This window comes from Ambystoma mexicanum, chromosome 5p (assembly GCF_040938575.1).
Source record: "Ambystoma mexicanum isolate Mex_15411 chromosome 5p, UKY_AmexF1_1, whole genome shotgun sequence".
In the NCBI taxonomy this organism is placed as follows: Eukaryota; Metazoa; Chordata; class Amphibia; order Caudata; family Ambystomatidae; genus Ambystoma; species Ambystoma mexicanum.
Genome location: NC_090930.1, coordinates 556733099 through 556739098, shown reverse-complemented (window position 1 = coordinate 556739098; position 6000 = coordinate 556733099).

Sequence of the window (6000 nt, the reverse complement as noted above, 5' to 3'; positions counted from 1 at the left end):
TAATCTTCTTGTAATGGACATACTACGCACGAGAGCACTCAGCAAAGATCAGCCACCATTGTATGCTCTGTTCATTGATTTCAAGGCCGCTTTTGATTCAATTCCTAGAGCCAGGCTTTGGAATAAATTAGAAGCATTGGGTTGCCCCATAGGTCTGTTATATTATCTCAAATTACTACATCGAGATACCATGGTGAGTCTCCGACTTAATGCGGAGGGGCTTTCAACCCATAAGGTTATTCAAAATAGAGGGGTGAAGCAAGGCTGTGTAACAGCCCCCCTCATATATAATCTGTATGTACATGACATCCCTGCTATACTTGCGGAGGCAAATAATTGTCCACCAAAACTTGGTGGGGAAAAGTGTGTGGTCGTGGCATATGCAGACGATCTGGTAGTACTAGACAACACTATTGGTGGTCTTGGACGTTCTGCACATGTCCTCTGGGAATATGCCAAGCTTAATGGTTTGACCATCAACCTGCAGAAGACCAACGTATTAAGATTCACTAAGAAAAGAACTACTCGTGTGAACCTGATAGTACATGAACAGATAATTGTGTATGCCCCTTCGTATCGCTATCTCGGAATAGAGATAGAGCCCCTTGGCGATTATACACTTTGCAAACAGGATCGGAACAGCAGGGCCCTCCAAGTGATCTCGCTCATAGCATCCTTTACCAATAAGCAAGGGGGCTTTACTCTGTGGGGAACTCGCCATCTCTACTTGCAAGTCTTCGCACCAATGGTCATCTATGGCCTGGAGTCATTGCTGACGATGAATCTGGCATGGCTACAAGTACTGGAAGGAAAGTTCTGGCGACGTATGCTGGGCCTACCACCGGGGGTGCCTATGGCCTTGATAAGACTGGAGCTGGGTCTTCCTTCACTCAGGGCTATGGTACTAAAAAGAAGAGCTGGCTTCTACCTTAAAATGACTAGTGGTTCCCCTAACGCCCTATTAGGGATACTCCATCAGGAATTAGACAAAAAATCTACCACTGCATCCTTATACAAAGATATGGATAAATTTCTTAAGGAAATTGGCTGGATGCATAGAGAGGCAACTGTCACCAAAGATATGCTAAATGCCCTGAGGAAAAAGGTAGACCTATGGGACTGGTTAGAGAACTTTGCCCACTTGGAATCCCTCAAATCCTATCAGTTTGTGTCTTACAGAGTATGCAAGTTCATGAAACCACAGGACTATCTTCTCCTATGTCCTACTAGAAGACTCCGCCGTTTCATCATCTTATTCAGATTGGACCAACTGCCCACCCTATCCAGAATAGGAGTAAGGGAAAACATACCTGCAGCAGAGCGAACTTGCCGAGTGTGCAAATCTCCTGTATGTCTGGAGACGACAAGACATGTATTAACGCAATGTAGAGCACTCAAGAAGACTATTGTCCACTATCTGGGAGAATTTGTGCATGATCCGCTATCGATACCCAAACTTATGTTCTGGCGCTATTGCACTAATTCATCGAATATGCATCTACTCATAGCCCTGTATAATGTCTGGCAACAGATAGAACATGAAGTGGAAAAATGAGTAAACTCTATCATTGACGCTTGGGTAATGATCTGTAGAGGCTTTTATACTTGATATAGCTGTCCAAATACTAGTTTTGAACAATATGAAGGTTGGATCAGCAATTACGTTTATTCCAATCCCCTACCCCAATTTCCACCCCCTCTTGCTTGGATTTTAGATTTTAGATTTGTTTTGTATCTGGTGCTAAATAGTAGTAGGACGAGTTTAGATGTATGATTCTATATATATATGATTTTCATTTTTAATGTCTATTGATATATGTGTAAAGTTTGAATTTATTTTCAATACTATATCACATTAAAGAATTTATTTTATATTAAAGTGTTTCTTCCAGTTTAGGGGCAGTCAGTATAGCATTATTTTGATAATTTCTTGTTTGTAGATCTTGCAAAGCTGCCGGTTTGCCGCCAGCATGTGATTTTCAAGCTGGCGATAATGCCTGCTGTGGAACCCACCTAGATTTACCACCTGGTGGAAGCAGGCGTCATTCCCTAGAAATCGATTGTAAATGTGGCCTGCAATTGGGATTTGTAGAAGGCAAGTATAGTGGTCCTACACTGTTTTATCGAAATTACTCAATTCAATGCGACAGAATTACTTTTCCCATATCCCTTTACCTCCCCCACGACCACTCCTAGCCCCTCATATCCCGCCATAACTCCTAGCCCATCAAAAATAGGTATATTTATTTATTGGGTTTTGATAATGTGTCTATACACAATGGGCCCGATTCGTGGAATTTTTTGCACGGTTCAAAGTGACTTTGCACTGCTGAAAAGTGACTTTGCACTGCTGACACAAACAATGATTCATGGAACTGTGCCAAGTGTATTCTTGCAGTGCAAAGTCTGCGCAAAGTCAATTTGTACTGCAAAAATGACTATGCACTGACATTGCACGGACTTTGCACTGCAAAAATACACGTTTGCACAGTTCGATGAATCAGGGATTTTGTCGCCAGTACAAAATCACTTTTCAGCAGTGTAGTCAATTTTCAGCAGTGCAAAAAATTCCACGAATCAGGCCAATGTGTTTACATTTACTTCCGCAAGAAGTAATTCTGTTGAAGTGAATTCCAACGGTAGACCTTTACACTTTTCCAAAGCAGAGTGGAAAACACTCACCATACCTTGCAGTACCATTTTTTATTTGCTTAAAATTCTCTTGTTTAGTCTCCAGGTTTGCTCCGACTGCCCCCACCCCAGCTCTTCCTGCTCTATGTCAGCGGACCTCTCTGTGGTTCTGTCCCACTTCGTTAGGTTATACGTCATACACAACCTACGGGGGTGAATTTCGAATCCCCTGGAGCGCAAAACGTGGTGGCAAAACAGGTGTAAAGTGGTACACCTGTTTCATCCACCACTTTTCCCACTCCAAGTGGCAAAACAACCAACATCTCTTAGGCGTGGGCTCACAAAACGGGGTGACCCTGTCTGCTAGCCCCGGAAATGTTATACCTGCATTCATATGCATACAGTGTTAGGCAACTGAAATCGTGATGTGGGGTTAGTACTTGCATGCCAGGGGAGAGGAGACCGCTCATTCTCAAAGCAGTACTTAAGTGTGTGGTTCCAGACTTAAAGGAGAGAGTTAACTGATTGTAACATTGAAGCTGCAAACAAATAGTCTCATTAGAATGCACACAGAAGTTAGATGCCCCCCACACAAATACGTTTGCCCCTCCCTCATCTCTGAAGTTAGCCCCTCTCCCAACAGTTAAAGGAGTCGCCCCTCCCCCTCCCCCAGCCGCAATGTAGGTTGTGTTTCGCCCCTGCTTAGGAACATTTGTAACTGCATTTCACACGCATACGTTTGCACTTCCTTGCAGTATGACCCTGGATCTGCCACTTCACAGTGCAAACAACGAACACTGCACGCAAGTGTGTACGTGCACACTTCGGGCTTCCCCTCCATGCAATGTACACATTTCAGATACATGACCCCTTTGGTGTCTGCCGGGGGTCAAGGCCAGCCCTCCACCAGGCTCCCAGGAGCAGATGAGTGCCGGATGGGTGAGCTGTGGCCGGGTGGGGCCCCGCGCCCCGGTGAAGCTGGTGGATACTGCCCAGGGACACAAGATTAACCAGGCAGTTGGCTGGCAGCCTGGCATCCCTTCCCTTTTCTCGTGGTCCCATTACAGGTCCTAGGAGCCCTCACAACATCCTCAAAGCGCCCTCTCACTTTTTTCAATTTCAAAATGTAAACAGTGGATGACAGAACGACTCACAGAGGGGAGTGAGGGACACATGGGGCCCATTCCAGGAAGCGATGGGCGTTCATGTTCATTCCAGGGAGTGAGAGCGGCAGGGCGCTCATTCCAGGGTGTGAGAGGGACGTGGAGCTCTTTCCTGGGAGTGAGAGAGACGTGCAGCATTTCATGGAGAGATGTTGCGCTTGGCACGCAGGATGGGGGTGATCTTACTCTGCTTCCGGACTTCCCTGTATGCGCCCAGTTAGTTGGAGCTGCTTTTAGGCACTCTCGGGTTTGCCTGAGGATAAAAGAGGCTCAGATGGATCAGCAGATCGCCCAGGATCACACCATGCAGGGCAATAATAGATGCTGGGATTAGGGCTCCCAATTGTGTCCCTCCCCAGCCCCCACGCACGCGCATCTCTTCCCCGGGGTCAACCCCGTTCCCTCTTATGGCAAGGAGTCCCAAATGCCCTCCATTCTACCGCCCCCAACGGCAACAGACCGGGGAATCCCCACTCGCTTAGACTCACCTACCTGGCGGTTTCCGGCACCCCACTGTGCGTGGTCCTCTGGGGCAGTCCTCGGTTTGGTGATCCCCTTAAATTGAGGGGTACTTCGGCCAGCAGAATCCTGCAGACCCCGTATGGTCACAGGGGGCTGCCATCCTGCCTGACACGGCGACACCCACTTCTATTTAGATATCTTTTTGTGCCAGTAAACGTGCTGAGTTCAGAGCCGGAGACTGTATAGCCAGTGTAATGCCAAGTCACTCACTGCTTGTTGCTTGACGATCTGTTTCACTTTATTCCACAGCCCTTCGGTTAATTTAGCAAACTCGGATCACAGTCAGCCTAGTTGGGCAGATTAACAAAAGTGACTATTTCCTATGATCCGTGTGGACAGGCGGGTTGAGCTGTGTCACTTGAGTGATTGTGCGGCCTGTCACAGCCTATACCGAAGTTGGCACTGGGCGAGAATCAATGCCTTCATCAGAAGCAGCTCTGGGCCACTCTGATGCATCACACGCAAACAGGCCTCTAATTACATTTAGGGGATACATATCATATACGTAAAATATGCCATAGATATCGGGCAGTGTTGGAAGCCATCACGCGGGATAAGCATAATTCCCCCAGCGGCCCTGGGCCTTGACATGTTCAATACGGTGTTGCGAGCAGCTGCGAGCAGCGTTATACGGCTGATTGAGTTATGACAGCTCCAAAGGCAACAGGGGAGCCGCCTATGCAAGTGTCAGTTAAGGGGTACAGACACACCGGTGCAATTGTAGTTTGGCCTCTCATTGGCTCTACCCCAGGGGGCGCGGGCCGCCTGAGCGACGTGAAGAAAGATAATTAACATCCATTTTAAGAAGCGCTGCATGCCGCATCCATTGCGTTTCCAAGAGCTGCCTGTAACAATGTTATTTTCATATATTTAGTGGTAAAACTAGTTTAAAACAAAAGTTAATACTCTTTATTGCATACATACTTTACGGTTTTAAAAAGTTTACAAACCTACCTTACTGCAGTATATGCCTCTGCCACACACCCTGGCTCATTGCCACTGCCAGACAGTGGCCGTACGATCATCTGCACACCCGGCCGCACAAAATGAAAGCGGGTGGCTCCACTACGGCCCTAATGCGTCCCACTGCGCCCACCCACAGCACTCATTAGTGTTAACAAATTTCATTGGCTGATAAAACAGCCAATGAAATTAAGCTTTTCTATTGTTACTATGCAGATTCAGGCCTGGCCTGTCTGCTTTCAGACTGTTGTTTTCACTCATTTCATCAGGTGCAGTGATGGCGCAGTGATGAAGACCCCGGCCCGTTAACCTGGGGACTGCAGTTCGAGTCCCGGGGACGGATCCATGATTTATAATATGATTGATGTTTCTTACTTATACACATCCATCACTATGGCCTCGAAAATATGGGGGGACAGCGTCCACCTAATGATTTATGTATGCTTCTGCCAAAGACCGAAGCAAGAAAAGAGGCCCTATGCCCCGAGGCCCACCGGGGGAAGACCCGGTGTCCCGGTGGGCCAGTCCAGCACTGCTGGTGGGTGATCACTTTCCTCAGCTGGCTCCCTCCTATGGAACAGCCTCGCTCTCCTTAAGCGTGCTTAAGTTCTGAAAAAGCCTCAATACCTTTCTCTTTAGCTCCTCCTCCTCCTCCTCTCTTCCCTGCTAATCTTACAGCTTTGTGACTGATGTGCAGGGCCCTTATGTGTCTCGAGGGCCT